Raw genomic sequence first — 18621 nt, 5'->3', positions numbered from 1 at the left:
TACACATGCACGTGGAACACCGAATGTGACTCATGCACGTACATGGTGTATCTTGGACATAGAGGGTCTATAGAAGAGTGGCATAAGAAGATTTAATTTTGTGTGTGTGTTGAAATACAAGCCTCATCTGTCTTTAGAAGCTAATGGTATTGCCCAAATATGTATTTTGTACTATCTCTGGAAGAGATCTGGAAATCTGCATTGGCAATCACTGAGTAGTGTCATCAGGCTCAGCAAAGCTGAGCTGACCCTGACGGTAAATATGACGTTACAAAATCCTCACTGATTTTTTTTTTTCCTTAAAAGTAAAAAAAAAAAAAAACCGACAACAAACCACCAAAAAAAGTTTCCCTGTAGATTTAACTTGGTTCTATATTTCCAGCTTGGATTGTCTGGCTGATGGAAAAATGTTTAGGCTCACCAGTTTATCATCTGTTCTCTGGACTATGGCAAAGAATAAAGCAAGCTACTTTCCCATAAATTCCTGTTCGGGGAATGTACGTATAGCAAATACTCGTTCTCTTTTTGAAGAAGAGGGATGCAGGGTAATGGCTGTTGCAAGATTGGAATCTGATGTATTTCTTTTTTCACAGTGCCAATTTTGTTAATAAAAAATAGTATTTGATTTATTTTAGCATTGCAGACCACCGTTCATTGTAATGTGTAGATGCATTTGGAACTTCTTTTCTCTCTCTGTATTGGATGCTCGTTAGTTGGCTGAAATCTGTAGTCTCCCTCAGAAAAACAGGTTTTATAAAGCTAGCTTTTAAAGTAACGTGTTACTGTGAAGACATTTTTTTGGCTCTTAATCTATTGCAGACCTTGTGTTATCTTCTGCCATTTTTTTGGTGGAACATAAATCTCCATTTAACCACAGAGTCCTTTAAGGAAATCGGGAGTATTTGTAGCTGTTTGTATGTAAAGGGAGGGTCGTATTTTGCAGGTAACTAGTTGGTGGTTGCTTTTACCTGGCTTTTTTTCCCTGTGTAGCCCTTATTTGGGTGAATGGGGCAGCTACTGTAAAGGGTTTGAACGGAGTGAATTAGCGTTCAGAAGCATCAGCTAAGTCTGGTGGAAGACCCTAATTAGAAGGTTTTGGGGATTTTGTGGTTTAGATCCGAATTTTGTTTGCCACCAAAGCCTTGGATGTAGGGCCATGTCATGGGGATGCTGCCGACATAGTGATAGCCCATGTTTTGTTACTACCCTGCTCCTTAAGGAGCATAGGGCTGTCAGAGGCTTTGAAAAAACTCCCTCATTCTTTGCATTCCTGTGACAGTGGTTTTCAGTCTGTGTTGCCTGGATGGCTGGGTGTCTTAGACTTCTTGCAAAGGATCTGCCAAAGATTATTTAAGGAAAGAAAAAAAGAAAAATAAGCTTTGTGATCTGCTGTGGAGATACATATATGTGCAGTATCTGCAAGTCTTCACTTTCATATTTTTAAAAAAAAAAAAGATTTAGGGGTACATTAATCAAAAAGCTGAAAACTGTTTCCATGTGAAGTGTATTTACACCTCCCACCCCCCCCCAAGAGCACAAAGATTTTATTAAATGCCATGTTTTATTTATTTAGCTGACATATTTCATCTAGAGCGCAGTATCCATTACCTTTTACTTCTTACATAGATACTGAACTGTAATGATTGACACTAGGTGTGATTGGTGGTTTTCGGCATTTTCTTTTAACTCTTGTTTGTGATAGGCACAGCAGCCAACTGGGAGAGGCTGGTTCTTGCTCCATCCAGCCTCTCGACTGCATGCTGGGGATGACTTGGTAAAGGGGGCAGCCCACAAAAGGGTGTGTGCGCAACACTCCCTTTATTGCAGTCTTCCTTCCCCTGTGTTTCTTAATGTGACCTCCTCTTCCAGCACAGCCTTTGTAGTGTGAAGGGCAGCATTCCCAGCAGCCAGCTTGTATGTGGAATCCTCTCCTGAGCTTTAATCATTGTTTACAAGCAGTTACGAGGTGTTGCATGAGCCACAGCATGAGCCCCCTCTCTTAGAGTCGAAGGACTCTACCTCCAGCTCCAAGAGGAGCTGGGAATTTCCTGACCTTTGTTCTCCCACGTGACAACATGGGAATGACCAGCTAAACCGTCAGGCAGGCTGGTACCGAGAGCTGCTCTTCACATTGGCTCTCACGTGAGGCTCTGGGTGGCTGTTGCCTGCATGACCATGTGCTTTCGGCACGTGGCAGTCCCCTGTGCAGCCTGCTCAGCATGGCTTTTGCTAGAGCAGCAGGCACGCACGCACGGCTGTGTGCTCCTGCCATTACCAGCCGACGCCGAAATTGCAGTGAAATGGAAAAGCTTTGCTCCGGACTGCCACGGCAAGGGAAGTGCAATATGCAGACAAGCCTCACAAAACTGCTTTCTGGATCAAAGGAAGATGCAAAATATATTCAGGCAAAAAATTAAAAATAGCCTGTCACATGACAACAGGGAAGAAAGTGCTGAACGCACAAGCCGAGTTAATGCTAGAAGCAAGAACACTGTGTCTCCTTCAAGAGATCTAATTTTAATATTCACTGTTAAATGTTGATTATTGGTTAAATAATTGCTTGACTGCATGAAAGAACTTGAAGTTAATTCGGAGTTCAAACAGTAAACAGTGTGAAACATCTTGAGTTTTATGTGATACTTTAAAAATATACCTGGCCTGACTTTTCAGTTCTCATGGGGAATAGCGCTTTCCACACAGATAGAGCTACTTAGGCAAGTAAGGGCTACGCAGTGTTAGGAAGAGGGTACACAGAGGGAACAAGTAGGGTTTTTTGGTCCCCTTAGAAAGACATTTCAAGGATGTCTGCGTGTCAAACTTGTTGCAATTACCTAGAAAAAGTATAGTGTTTTTCTCGGCGCCTTGCTTCCTATCTTAAAGTGTATTGGAGAGTGTTTGTTCGAATGATTCTCTAGTGCAGTGATTTGATTTTTAAGAAGCTAGTACACCCTGAAGTCTTTCATAAAACAATATGTTATAGTTAAGAGAGAAGACCTCATCAGGAGATGTATACGAAGAAGATACTATTATCTGAATAGATGAAGGTACTAGGAAACACATTAATTGTTTCAATCTCTACATATTTATAGGACAGCAGATTGGCAATTTTGGGAGCTAGTAGTGGCCAGATTCTGCCCAGTTAATCTCAGCAATGAGTACTTTACTCCTCATGCAGTCTTAGCGATTTCAGTATTGCTCAGCAGGAGAGCAGCTTGTTGACTCTCCTTCATCAACTCCTAGGAGGAGCAGCAAAATGTCACCATTCACTCTCTTGTCATTCATTCTTTTTTAAGGGGGCTAATGGCTCTCGGTGCACCAGTGGCGTTTTCTCAGGATGAAAGGACATAGTCGTTATCGGTAAAGAGGACTTTAGAGCATTATGAAATCAGAAGCTTGGTTGGCTGGCAGTACACTATGGAGCTATTTAGTATTTGTATCACACAAACATGATCATAAGTTTCCTTTTTTTGAAGTCTCGCTTTCATAACAAAAAACATATATTTTCAATGTTTTGTCTGAATTCCACAGAAGACTGGGATGATCAGACAAGAGTATTTCAACTAAGTTATATTCAAGAAAAACTGTGGTTTGATCTCTTCTGCATTGAGTAGATAATGAAAGCTCTGAAAAAAACATTTACTTAAACCTCAAATTTACTCCATTTACTGGAGTAAGTTATACTTAATGAGTTAGTATAGAAAATGAATGTGAAGTGCATGACTGTCAAAATGAATACATGACAAACCGATTTTGTACCTTGTGTCGCCTTTTTTTTTAATGAACAAATGGTATTAAAGAAGCCGTCTATTTATCACAAAGCTGAATTCAGTCCTGAGATCTTCAGAGCTAATGTAGGGAGAGCTAACACAGGTAGGTAGCAGCATGTGTTGCAACATCTCTTTCTTTTTCTTTTTTCTTTTCTGCTAGGGCTCTTCACAGCACTTCAGCTTTGCATAACTGAGGTGCTATCCATCAAGTTTTAAACGAATACAAGTTATTGTTCAACCTCTCGCATTTCTGACACGCTTGAAGCTGTTGTACAGTTATGCTTCCCTGTCTCATTCTCTGAACTAAATCTTGCCAGGGCTAAATTTGGCCCAGATTTTCATTGTACACCATCCAACACCATTGCTTAGCTTCTCTGTTGTGGCATGCTCTTGCTTCAGGGTTCTCTGCTCAACTTTGAGAGAAACAGCTTTAGCTCTTAATCTTACTGGTAGTATTCTCTTGTTCATGTTATTTGCCATTTAATGAAAACAGGCATTGAGGATCTTAGAATCATAGAATAGTTTGAGTTGGAAGTTACCTTTAAAGGTCATCTAGTTCAACACCCCTGCAATGAGCAGGGACATCTTCAACTAGATCAGGCTGCTCAGAGCCCCGTCCAACCTGGCCTTGAATGTTCCCAGGGATGGGGCATCTACCACCTCTGGGCAACCTGTTCCAGTGTTTCACCACCCTCATCGCAAAAAATCGTGTCCTTGTATCTAGTCTAAATCTACCCTCTTTCAGTTTAAAACCATTACCCCTTGTCCTGTTGCAAAAGGCCCTGCTAAAAAGTTTCTCTTGGAGCTCTTTGCTTGTGTTTTGATGTATGGCTGTTTGTAAGAGGAAATAAAAAATCCAAATTGCATTAGGGTCCTAGAAAACTCAGGTCCTTATTAACTGGAACACAAGTCTAGATTATTACTGAAACAAAACTTGACAGGAACCCACAGATCGATGTATTAGCATGCATTTACTACAAGCAGGAGCTAGAGTGAACTACGGCAATAAGTCATCTGTAACAAAATGTCATCCTTAGATATGTAGGTGTATAAGCAGAGAGGCAAAAATACGTAGCTTAGCAAAGGTTTGTTGAGGATGGAGAATGGTTTAAAAAAAAAAGTGTTCTTTTCCAATTAGCCTTAGGGAGCTCAGCTTGCTATAAATTCTTTGTTCTGGAACATGGCTGTGGACAATAGGTCAAAGTTAAAGTAATTCATTACAGAAGTGGTTGGTACTCCTGAATTTAATAAACAAATGAATGAACAGGGTTCTCTGTCCATAGCAAGATCCATTACTTTGTGTGGCAATGGTTGGATCTTAAATTTTTCTTTAAATCGCTTGCAAGGCTCCCCACTTTCTTAATTCTTGTGTGTGGACATTGCTATAGTTGAGGTGACCTGGTAACTTAGCAATCAGGATACAGATGAAAGCGCTCAAAACAGCAGTTAAACGTGGTCCCACTAGTAACTGCTTATAATTTGAGATTTTAAGGAGGCAAGGAAGGAAACTAGATTGCATTTTGAAAAACTGAAGGAACAATAATGTGAAACTTCTAAACACAAAATACTCCCGCAGAACTCTGACAAAGCAATCAATATTTTTAGCACAGCGAGATTACTGAAATAATAGCACTAAACTTTCTTGTGGATGAGTGTATTACTCAAGGCTGCAGAATGTAAAACACAGGCTTAAAGCGAGAGGGCTGCATTGAAACAGAGGAGGTGACTTAAAACAATTTAATAATTTTTACAAACCTGCCATTTCAACATTTGGAAATGAATCCTACTCCAGCAAGAAGTCTACTTAAAAAGCAGCTGTCTGCTTAGCTTCTAATGCTTAGTAAGTAGGAACTAAGCACTCAAAACCAAATCCTGTTCCTCATCAAAACAGAGAGGGTTAAACTGACTTAATTTGAAGGACCCTGCAGCAATCAGACATACCACTGTTCCCTCTTTCTTTGTGCTGCATAGTGGAAATATAGATGTTACTGACGTCTGTAATCCCTGCAGCTGCGGCCCCTCGTTGCAGCGTGGGGCATTTGGCCGATCTCTGTATGTAACTCTTGCAGCTCTGTTGCTTGCTGTGAAAGATGTGCGTTGGGGTATTTTTTTTTGCCTGGTTTGCTATGAAGACAAACCATATCCACTCATGCTAGGTATGTGTGGCCTCTTGCGTGTTCCTCCTTCATGATTTTTGAGTATACTGGCTGATTTTAACCGAACGTGGCAAGAAAGTTGTGATTCTGAAAGAATAATTACATTCCTAAAATTTCATTAAAATAGATGAGTGGATAGGAAAGGAATATGTTACTGAGCAGGAAGAGCTGTAATGTAAATGTGCATTTTCTACATCAGAGGATTTACATAAGACCTTTAAAATGCCTGATCTGTGTGAAATGCTTCTGGGAAAGCTGACACCTTTTTAGACACCATGAGATGTCAATTCACTTTGAGAAACGAATCTGCAAGAAACCAGGTTTAATTGGTTTGGTGTGTGTTGGGGGGGGGGATGTCACAAACTTTTTTCCACCATTATTATTCTTTTAAAAACCTCAGCTCCTGGAATCTTGTGATTATATGAGACTCCAAGGTTTCATTTAAAAAGGCAAGTTAGAAAACCAGCTGTAAGGTTTGTAGGCAAGATCTTGAATGCACTGAACCCAGGCAATGGAATGATCTTGATCCTCTCCAAAGTCGAGCACAATTATTTTAGCTAAAAATTTTCTGAACTTTTACTCCACCTTGCTATATCCTGTTCCTCTTGTGCAGCAGAAGCACCCCAGCTCTGCTGCCCTGTTTGAAACTACCTTGCAATCAGCCCACTTCAAATTTGAAGCCTGTTATCTTATCACAATTTTTGCAGTATCACATGCGGGCAGGTGTCCAAGTGACCTTGTGTATGCATCTTGCCATTCATTCTTCACAGCGCGTTTCGGCCGGGGTGCTGTGCGCAAAGCTGCCTTTTACGGCTTGCTCTCATCGGCGTAACTTTCCACTCTGCCGCTGGGGTCTGGGGCGGAGGTAGATTAGAAGTGAATGAGAAACAGAGCGAGAATGAGGGGACAGTGAGAGCAGGCTAAAAATGTGGAGGGATCAAAGAGGAAAAGTAGGTCGTGGCAGGGTATGTGTGTTGGGAGGAGGAATAGGGGGAGCACAAGCTAGGGGAAGATTTGTTTTCCTATTGGCTTTTCAAAGTTGTGCAATTTAAGAATTGGATTAACCTGATATGACTTTGTTTTTCTGCCAGATTAGATATGTTGAGTTTCTTGGCATTGTGAATTGTACAGTACATTGTGTGCTGTAAATATGGGTGTGTCGGGATAAAGCTGTAATGACACAACACACTCACAGTATAATGCAGCGCGGCTGGGTGGACTCCCCTGCTCCCTTAGCGTCCCATTCCCTCTGCCCCTGAATGCACATGCTTGTTAGGGCATTTAGAAATGTGTTAGAACCTCGCTACCTTCCTATGTTCTGTTTACAGCACAGCACAAATTTTGATACCCTTTGTGGTAAGGTAACACTTTTCTGAGGCCCGAACGCCTGTTCAGTCTGGCAGTGGCATACACTATATGAAGTGTCTTTTAAAAAAAAAAAAAAACACCTTTATGAAAAGACACTCAAGAGTTTTTTCCTGCTTTCTGAGGATTAAGTTGGAGAAAGTTTACTGGGAAATGTTGCAATTTTTTTTTTTTGCTTTGCCTTTTTTTTTTTTTTAGACTGTGTCTAAGACATTGCCTTGAGCTTAACTTTGGGAGAGTAAAAAATCAGATACAGATCTGAAATAACTGCAAGTGCTGAGCTCACTGCTGTTTGAAGTACACCACAGTGGCATATGGATGTCAAAGTAAAATTTTCACAGCAGCATATATTTTCGCAATGGGGATTTTTTTGTGTTACATACATCCTGAGATAATTTAATTTGGTATATCCATTTTATATGCTGGGCTAGCCCCATGGAGTAGCCCAGTTCTCTTTGCTTACTGCAGGGTGAGGGTGGAGTAATGAGCGACTGCAACTAGGTAGCTAAAGAAAGGTGGCCAGAATCAAAGCCCTGTTAAACTGGGTGGTCACTGCTCTGAAGACTAGTGAAGAGTGTGCAGACTTTGGAGAGCGAAACTAAGAATACCTTAAGGCGCCTTTGTTTAATTCCCACTCTCAATTTCCAGACTTCTCCAGGGACCACATCTACCCAAGCAGGTTAGTCACAAGGGACTGACCATAGTATGGCCTTTGTCACCAACTGTCTAAGGGCCTGCCCTCTGTATCAACACATCTACATTGAAAAATGAGGAATTAATTCCCCTGCCTGTGAAGATTATTCTTCTTGGAAGAGCATAAAGAGCATAATAAGTCAGATATCAAGATTGTGTCATGTTCCTTAGCCATGTGTTGTTATAATGCCTTACTCAAATTCACATAAGCAAAAAAAAATGGGGCTTGCTCATTAGGTGAAGGTTTTTTTGACGTGGTAGAAGTCTGGTGATGGAGCCATTTTTTGAGAGTAACACAAATTGAGTGAAATGGAGCAGGAGGTTGACCTCGTGAACGCCTGCATCATTCAACTGTATACTTAAATGAAAGAATTAGGAAAGAATGCAGCATATTTAATGTTAACCTGCATATCCACCTTTTGAGGAGGTTAAACCACAAGCCTTCAGTTACAAATACTGGACAGCTGTAGTTGGGTGTCTACTTGAAACACCTTAGCTGTTGGTGTCTCGGTGCTCAAAAAATCAGGACATTGGATTGTCCGGACTCCGAGACCTGACGTTCATTTATCCATAATCACGTGGCTGCTCTCAGAAAGGCTGATCTTTCTGTTGGACTGGACTCGTCACCAGGTTTAAGAAACACTTTTCCAAACTCTCTTATCTGTTCAATTTTCTCAGTGCGACATGGTTGAAGTCATTGTTGAAAATTGTGGTAGTCTCTGTCTAGAAGCTGTTCTGAACATGTGAAAAGAAATCATTAGCCAAATAGAAGGAAAGAACTGGAGGTGTAATTTTCAACTCGTGTGTGTCTCTGATTTCACCAGCTGCTGCACGTGTCTAGGTTATCAATTTTTTTCTGTTAGAAAGTAAACAAATCTCACTTTTCTTACGTACTGTCATGACTGTTTCATCTGAGTTGCTCTTATCTATAGCAGGGATGAACTTCTGAGATCTTGCGTTTGGAGGCTTTTCTTTCTGCTTCCACATGTAACATGCTCTCACAAGTCACGTGCACCTCTGATGCTGGCCAGGGATGCTGTTTGTCTCTTCCTAAGTCAGTTATTTAAAACATTATTATCACTACTATTAAAATATAATATCTTATCATTGGGGCAGCTTTTATCCTGTTAGACCTTGCATGTTTTTCGGATTGAATCCTTTGGCCAAATTCTCTCTCAGTTCATGAATGTTTCTCTGTGTTCAGTAGTGCTTCTTGGTGGGTATTTAAGTAGTGTCAGCAAAACCTGCACCATAGGGGATGTATACCACCATCAGAGTCATACCCTTCCTGTACTGGGCCACATCCTGAGAGGCCTAAGTACCTCTAATTCTCCTGAATATGGAATTTGTAGTAGTTCAGCGTTTTGCATTTTTGACCCACTGATGGGAAGCTCTCACAATCCTCTACAATGAAGAATTAGCAGTGTCTTTTCCAAATCAGGTCCTCTCAGGGTCTGCATCCTTGAAGGAGCTGATGGTGTATAACTTCTATCGAAATCCAGGTGAATGCCTGGTGCTCAGCACCCTTGCCGAATGTGCTCAGCCCTGTGAGCCCAGTTAACACCTTGTTAAAATACAGCACTGGCAACGCTAGCGTTTAAACAAACTCCTTAAGTAATTTTTTTGCTGCCCTTCGGTTTATAGCCCGTGGCTTGTTGTTTCCCACTTTCTCACGTTTTCCCAAAGCCGCTGGTGTGTACAGTCTGAAGATCACATTTAACCAACACAAGGAAATCAGCTTGGCCTGACGGGCTTCTTTATCACGTGGCTGAGAATGTGTTCACTCTGTTCTGCCAGACTATGGCTAGCTGAGCAAAATACAGTGAAGCTCTGGGCTTCTGGCCAAGCTTTTATTTCAGTTTGGAGCTTACAGCCACATATTTGCTATTTGGCAGGACATCCACTGGGGTATATTTGGATAGTAATCTAGCATTGTTTTGCTGCTTTTTTCTTCTTTTTTTTTTTTTTTTTTTAATGCACACAGATAGTATAATCCCAACACTTATTTTGGCCAGTCTATACAAGATTTCTCAGTGTGCACCGTTATGTATGTGCACTCAGAACTTGTAGCCATGACCTGTGATAAATATAAGTCAAAGCAATTAACTTTCTTTTATTGAAAAATTCTGGATGTCCTACTCTTTGCCCCCTATGTGCCGATAACAGAGCTATGTTGTTACTCTTTCCAAGATCAAAAGCTTCACTAGGGTTTGATTGAAGTCCAATTATGGAAGGAAGTAGCTGTGCTGGAGCTCTGAAAATAGCAATAATTGTTAAAATAATAAAGTGTGTCCTTGTGTGTCTTTATAATCTTTAAAACTTCTTTTGGGGGGAAGGGGGTGGCTTTCCTCTAGTTTTAAAATGAAAATATTAGCAAATGTCTTGGGAAAATAGGAGTGTGCTGTTAGAAGAACAAGTATCCCTCTCTGGATTTCTTACTTCAGTTCTATTCTCCACCCCAAGCTTGCCTTCCTCTGAAGCTGTTTGCATGCAGCCTGACTCATGCAGGAAAATAAAGCTGGATTTGATTTTTAACTGTATGGGAGGCTTTGGGTTTGGGGGGATAAAGACTTTATGATGCAAACTCATTTATTTCTCTGTGAAACAAAAATGGGCTTTTCAAAATACAGCATGTTTTGGAAAGTTGGCTCTGGGTTTGAAACCCCAACATCTCTGAGGGCACCCTTGTATGAAAAAAAATAGTACAAAAAGACATAACACTTGGGGAGGGGGTACAAGACATGATTCCAAGCAGTAGTGTTTGAGGAGCGTTCCTGTTATTTTATGGAGGGACATCTCTCTTGAAATGTGGGAGCGGAGTTGGTTGGTTTGTTTTGCACGGACAGTACTGAGCCTGGAAGTCTGTTTTTACGGTAACTTTATCAGAGACTTCGAGCTGTGTCTGAGCAGATCAATAATGGCAAAAGCTGGAATACTTTTCCCCAAATCTCTACGTTGTTCTTTAGAATATAAATTTACAGTTGCTTTGTCTTAGTCTCTCCTGCATCCTCAGAGAGAAGAGAACCTGGGAGAAAGAGCCCCGTGCTGAGACTGGTTGGTGTCAACTGACAGAGTTTCAGGAAGGGAGAGCTTGGTTCTTGATGTTAAAACTCAGATAAATGTCCATTTATCATTTGCAGTGTTTAATTGATTGAAACATCAAGGTGAATAAATAGAAATGAAGATGATAATATGGACAGTGCTAAGTAAATATTTTCCAATATTTTGCAGTGATTGCTATAGGTGCTGCTTTGCTGATTATACAGTCATGACTGGTTTGAATTTATAGCAAGATTTTACCAGGGTTTGATGACCTTTTTTTTTTTTTTCAAACTCACGTGCTTGCACACACATCTGATACGGGACAAGATAATCCCTGTGTGAAAATCAACCCTCGTGTACTTTCATTTTAGCCAACTGGACTCAAAATCTCTAATTACTTGAGTAAAATCTTTGCATTATAGATAAATGGTATCAAGTAATAAGCCCAGAGGATTGTACAGATCCATTGAAGCCCTTTGATTTGTCACATGAACCTTCAGAACTAGAATTTTCTTAGCCCCTTAAATTACTAGGACAGAACCTAGTAGGAGTGTTATTTATTCATTTGAACCTTACTGTTATACTGTCTCCATTGCAGTGAGAATTATTTAGTCTTTCTTCACTCACTTAAACATTTTTTAAATCATCCATTTATTCTGACCATAAGACAGTTTTATGTATATAACATCTATAAAATATTCTGCCTAAAATAGTTTCCTGCTCTTACTGGGTTTGGATGGATCTTTGGTATACAAACTGCTTCATTGCCTTCTGGAAATTTTACTTGTCAAAAAAACAACTTTAGCAAGGGGTACCCTGTGGTTGGCTTAAAGATGTTGATACAGTTAGCAGCTTTAGCCACTCTCAGAAGCAGCCTCGCCTGATCTCTGGGAGCTGCTGAAACTCATCAAGCAGGTTCCTGCTAACCAATTATCCAGTTAAGCAGAAAGAGGAAAGGTGTTTCTCTTGCTTGTTTTTTCTTTGCTAAGTTTAACCCATTCTTCCCCAAGCTTCAGTAATTGTGGACGTTAGTAACACTGAAATAACAGCAGTGAGAGTAAGAAGGGAGAGGGTTAGAAGGGATCTCTGATCTTGCAAATACTGATCTGTGTTTCTGTGTGTATCCCTCAAGTGGGCAGAGACATGCAGTTTCCACCATAAATATAGAGCACTGTAATTCTTACCTATGAGTCCTACCCGGCATTCCTCACCTAGCTTTTTGTCTTGCATTTTAACAAAATCTTTAAAAAAAAAAAAAGAATTCCCCCCTCCATCCAACCCCTCCCGGCCCCAAACCCAATAATGAATGTTTCATTGCTGCCAGAGCAAATTTGTTGATTCCCAAACACTCCTACTGTGTCTTGGTTGGAAGACTTCAATTACTTGCATAATAAGTGCTGCGGATAATATAAAAAGGCTCTTTCTAGTAGAGCTCTGGTTTTCACTACATATTATAAGAATAAATAAATGCTCAGATGATACCAGACAGCTGGGTTGTCCACATCTGACTGTCTTCTACATTGATTTTTAATACAGGACAGGTGCATGACTGTTTTAATGGCTATCAATACCAGATGTGTCTGTGTGAAATTCAGAGAGATTGTCAAGTGGCAGTGCAGTTGTCAAACAAATAATTGTGCTCGGGATTACTGGACATAGTAAGTGAGTGGGTGGGATAAGGTGAAAAGATACTCTCAATTCCAGTAGAGAACAAGAGGATTAAGTGACTTTCCTGACTGCCATAACTAACTTGGTGAATACTTTCCTTTTTTCCTTTCTACTACCTGCCCAAGGAATCGGTTCCATGAGCAGCAGAATCTCCGTGGGTTCTCTGATGTAACGAGGCTCCTGCAGCCTTCCTTCAGCCAGGGAGTTAAGAGCTTCTTTCATTTACATTGTTTTCACAAAGCTTGTTAGTAATACATGTCCATACTTCTCTGCCAAATTTGTTTGAAATGGGCCAACAGTTGTTGGGAGGAGGCTAGACAGACATGTGGACAGCACAATTGCAAAAAACTCATTTCTGTAGGAAACTGAGCTAAAAAACAACTGTCAAGTACGGGGGCACTGAAATGAAGCTTGCAAAGTCATTGGAAGAACTGAAAGGCCACTTGGTATCTTAATTGTGTGCATAGCCTTTAACCAGGTACACAAGATACAGTTCTTGCCCACAGGTTAGATCCGTGCAGGCAGATTTCCATCTGCCCAGGACCTGTCTTTGTAGAAGTGAAGTGTAATTTGGTGCCTGCATTGATTGTTTTGAAAGTGACTGGAAATGCTTACAAAGAAGCAGATATAAATACTTACCAGCTTAGGCCGTGGCAGAGCTTGATCTGGTGGTCTGAGCTGTGCTAGCGGCTGAGTGGTCTGTGCAATAACCTTTGACCATAGCCCTAACATAGATAGGGCTTTCTTTTGTTTCCTGAGTAGCCTGAGGGTGTAACTGAATATTTACTACTGTTCCACATTGGTTTTTTATTTTTTTAAAGGAAGATCTGTGAATGCACGAGTTGGAATGCACGCTAATGACAAAAATTTAATAGAGCCTTTCTGTCATCAGGATTTCACTGAGTTTTGCTTGTGCATTGAGTCGCCAAAGACCTTATCCAGGCAGCAAAATGGAGGCAAAGGAGGTAGAGCCAACGTCTCGGTTACTGAGCAAGGGAGCTGCAAAGCCGGGTGGCGACCTCATCCCTAGCAGCTAGGACAAATGTTCTGAAACAGGTAAAGATAGGTTGAGACTTCTGCTTCAGTAGATGCTTCTTCCAGGCTGCAGGTTAAGCGGGTGAGGTACACGAGTGGAACAGCGTGTTGTGTGCAGTGGATGGGCAGCATCATCTAAGCTGGGTGTGAAATGTATGTACATAAATGGCCTGGGCATGAGGAAGCAAGGTGTTTTCATCTGTGAGTAGATGAGTTACTTCTGGTGAAGTGCACCAAACACAGGGTTAGCTTCTGTAGGAAGAACACATTAAAGGCACGAAGCATCTTTATCATGAGACCAGCTTTTAATTTATTTCTGAAACTCTGGATTACCATAAATCTGGTCAGTGCCTTTTTCTTTGAAAAAGAGAACTGCATTTGAAAAGGAGAACAAATAAAAATGTTCTGTAAGCTTTGCTACATTTTTTAAAAATATCATTTATATGGCATGGCTCTATTTTGTGTCATTTTTTATATCCAAAATATAGAGGGCTTTAGAATAGAAGAAGAAAAGCTGCATATCTGAGTTTAAGATAAAATAAGATGATCTCTGTGACAGAGACAGCAGAAATGATGTGATATGACAGTTGCTGTAGCAACACCACCTACTTCATGAAAATCAGAGTTAACAGGAGTGTAAAAGGTAAAGCCCACATAATTTTCCAAGCCTATGAATTGTTGCTGCCCTCAGCTTGCAGTGCTTTCCCAACTCTCCAGTGTTTCTCCTTTCATTTGGGCACAGATACACCTTTTTCTGCATGGCCAACTCTTGCAGACCCGATCCTCTATTCAGCAGGGGCTGAATGGGAATTCTGCAGGGGCAGGGAAGCCTGCGGTGTCTTTACCTACAGGTGACCTGGTGAATAAGAGGAAAATAACACAAAGGATTGTGTCCTGTCCTGTCCTGTCCTCTCAAGAGCCCTGGACAGTAAAATACTGTAAGGCATATACTGTCCCATAGGTATCTCGTATAAAGAATGGGATGACCACCGTTGTAAAAACAAAGCCAGACCAGTCAATTTACTTTGGTGGGAATCAGCTTTTAGTAAAGCACTGTTATATTTAATGTAAATTGTAAGTTTTGTGGAAACTGAAGGTGTCAAAGGTGAGTACATTGTGCTTTCCCCCCTCCCAAGTAAACCTGAAATAGCGGTGCTGCATACCGGTGATACGTTGCCTGTGAAAGTAGGAAAACACATTGTTTTTAATCAGAGTGGTGTTGAGCTGGTTGTCTGGCTGCCGGGAAGCGCCGAGTACAGCGCAGCACGCAGAGGGCTTTGTTCCCAGGCAGGCAGAGATTTCTACGAAATTTACTGTATTCGAAGGGGTAGAAGGGTCTCTGTTCAAGAAAAGTTTCAGTGCCAAGACATTGTTTGAAAGTTATTTGGTATGTCTGGATTGGCAACTAATTTTGAAATTTGCAGCTATGGTTACTGGAAGAAAAATACTTTATTAAAAAATACAGTTACTGTATACTGGCTGCCATTGGCTTACACTTTTCTTAATGCTAATTTTCACTGAATAGAGTCCTCTGTTTATGTACATTATAAAATGCAGACACGTATGTTTAAAAGCTCCCATATGCAGTGAATTGATAAGTGCTTTGCCAGTTCACGTTGGTCTCAAGTTTACACTCAAATATATTTTTGTTTTTAATATATTGATTTTTTTATTTTTAATATATTGACTTAATTTGTTGATAATACTTTTATCATTGAGTGCCGATGGAGAGCCATGCTGTGTGTGATAGCAAACTTGTGAACTGGGGGAAGAAATAGCAACCTCAAATGGCAGTCAAGTTTTACTGATCCATTTTGCTGAGATGCCTCCTGAAGGCATCACAATAAATGCACTACTCAATAGATGGAAGGAAGTTTGACTTTTGTGTCTTGGGGCATTTTCATTTCATTTTTGACATAGTTCAAAATCTTCACAGGTTCTGCATATCTGTTGTATTCAGAACATGCATACGTGGCGTGTTCAGAGTCTCAGTTCAGGGCTATGGACAGTTTGCAGAGGAGGTCACAAGAAGGAAAATAAGTATTAGGATTCCAGGATTTCTTCAAGAAATATTCCATCGCCAACCTTTTTCACTGCTACTATTTTTAAAAGATAAAAACATGAAGATTTTGATATGTGTTGCTTTTTCTGGTCACTTTTCCCTGAGATTTTTTGCTCACTTTACCTTCATCTTTCTATGAAAATGTGACTGCTGTTCTAAGGTGCAGAAATCTCTGCAGGTGTTAGTTTGGTTTTTGAGACTCTCAGCACAGCAGTTTCGTGGCATTTTCTGGTGCTAGATGACTCTCATGTTTAGAAGTGAATTTATAAGACAGTGTCTTGCCCAGTGTTCAGTGCTGTCATTTCTTTTAATCAAACTTGCTTTTTGAAGTTCCCTGGTTTTGTCTGTGTCTGATGTGCCATGAAAACCTGTATTATGCAGCAGCTGTAAAGAAGTAGTTATGGATACACGGGTAACATCCATATGCAACAGTCTTTTCTCCTGGAATTTTCCCTAAGTCATGGTTACATGTTCCCTTCTTCCTCTGACCCATTTTTCAGACTCCCCGAGACTGATGCGTTTGTATATTTTGTAAATTAAGATAAATATATCAATAGAGAAAAAGATACAACCACACAGCCTTGTGCTTTCTTTGTTTGTGCTCATTGGGACTAAAATTAGTATGTAAAAGCAAATCAGACCTCTGCAGTTATTGGGCTGTAACAAACCAAATACAACCTTTTGGAGTTTTGCTGTTTTGGGTTTTTTTTCCAAAACATATTAGAGGGTCATAATTTAAGTCACAGAGAAAAGAAAATGTACTAAGTCTTACATAGAAGGTTATGGGAACAATGTGTCCCCATTCTGGCATCCCTACTTCTTAAAATGTAATTATTTTATACAAATCATCGTCTATAAAACATCAATTTCGTTCTGTCACATAAAGAGTGTACTTTGTTTTAGTGAACAAAAAATGTAAAAACGTAAAAACAAAAAACTACTCCAACAGATAGTTCAGATTTGTGTATACAGAACAGATCAAAAGAGAGGGCGAGATTTGCAAGTTCCTGTAACTCCTTTTTCTTATATTCAGAGAGCAGCTGATAGCATCTGTTGTCTGTCTCCCAGGCTTGCCATTAGCTACTGATTGGGAGTTAGAGGAAACGTACCTGGTTCACGTGGCTTTTCCATGCCATTTGAAATCTCACTTGGCTGTGTTCTGATAACACACCCAAGCAAGATGGGCTTGGGTACCAGGACTGGGTAATAGATACATGAGTCATGGGTGGCATATGCTTTCAGGATTACACGATGGCTTTTTGCAAGACCTGTTTACTGACTGAGACCGTGCTGTGCTGGATGTTCGTTAGCCAAATAAATAGAACAATGTGAGAGGAACTTGCCTGGTCTGGAGTCTTGCAGAGCACATTGGCAGTGGCATGAACGCATCTTGAGGACAAGTGTTGTCTTTCTTTTGAGTAGTATTCCCCGTGAAGGCGTATTTATGGATGTGATATGAGGCTGTTACTTAAAGCAGGGGCTCTATCTAAAATCTACTGTTTGAGATCGGTTTGTTAAAGCTGGGTAGGTAATTGTCCAAGGAAAGAAAAATGGATCTTTTCATCTCCTTCAGAACAGGTTAACAATTCTGATGCTTCTCTGGAACTTTCCCTTTAAGAAAAGAAAGAAGAATTGTACTTTTTGAGGCACCTTACTATATGTGAATTGCCGATTAACAAAAATATGCACAGATATGCCAAAGGATGTCACGAAGCTCCAATGCACCGGAGAATATCAGCATCTTGAAATGTAAATCAAGTGTAAATCAAAATGAAATACCTGTCTGAACGTTCTTCCCTGCAGCTTCTCTTAAGGCCCTGTCCCCACTGAATGCCATCTTGGCCTACCTTGTAAGGAAAGCAGCACCCTACAAAAAATCAGAAAAGCATTTAAGGCGGCTGTGGATTTCATGCTTTTCAAGAATTTGAAAATCCCTGTGCAGTGTCGCAGGAGCAGGTTAAACCCATCGCTTTCTGCATGTAGCACGTCTGCAAGGGAAATGTTCAGAACAGGAACAACTACTTTCAGACCTCTTGCAGTTTGGGTGTCGGGGGCTGGTTTGGGAGGGAAGGAAAGTTTGATTTCCTGGTAGCTTTCAGAAACGGGGCCTCATCGAGATAAGTGCTGCTTCACACAGGCTAAAGACAGGGTAAGGTTTTCAGAGTATGGATCTTACAGAAGAGTGGAGTCTTAATTCCAGTAGACATAGTGGAAAATTTTAACTGGTGGTGCCTCATATTTGTTTGTTTATTGCTTTTGAAGGGCAGAATGTTACTGGCACAGCAGGCATAGCATATTACATGCATGTTATGCTAACCACATGCAGGAGTTGCAAAGTCAACCCTCAAAAGCCTGGAAACACTCGACCGAAGGCCACATGTGCAGCTTCAGATAGCACACCTCCCTCCCTTGTCTGCTTGGAGATGCAGGCTTTAATTACTTTATATCCTCTTTTTTCTCTTTTCGAATGCAGAGGTCAGACCAGCTCTGGGTTGAATCAGGGCTGTATCAGGAAGGAAGCGGTTGTCTGTAGGATCTTGGATCTTGACCTCATTTACTGCAGATGTGAGAGGATGCAAGGAACGGCAGGAGACGAAGGGAAAATCTGGCAGGAAGGATAGAAGGATTTTGTCTTAGAGAGACTGGATTTTGCCACGACGTTTCAGCAGAATTGTGAGCAAGTCACTTGATTATGTGAGCTTGTCACACTGCATGTTTGCTTCCCTTTTTGTGAGGAGCTCAGTTTGATACCTTCAGTGGCCCTCACTTGTGTCAGTGTACAGCCCCCAACCTGCAACAGAAGTCGGTGAGAGTCGATTTGAAATGCAGACAA

General features: G+C 40.8%; 1 protein-coding gene across 1 annotated transcript in view; it reads left to right on the top strand.

Annotated features, from left to right (window-relative positions):
• HLF (HLF transcription factor, PAR bZIP family member) overlaps positions 1-18621 on the top strand; it is a 36662-nt gene that overhangs the window by 4608 nt on the left and 13433 nt on the right. The gene's annotated exons all lie outside the window — the stretch shown is intronic.

This window comes from Calonectris borealis, chromosome 20 (assembly GCF_964195595.1).
Source record: "Calonectris borealis chromosome 20, bCalBor7.hap1.2, whole genome shotgun sequence".
NCBI lineage: Eukaryota > Metazoa > Chordata > Aves > Procellariiformes > Procellariidae > Calonectris > Calonectris borealis.
Note: the sequence above shows the minus strand (reverse complement) of the source record. Positions and strands in the feature narration are given on the sequence as shown.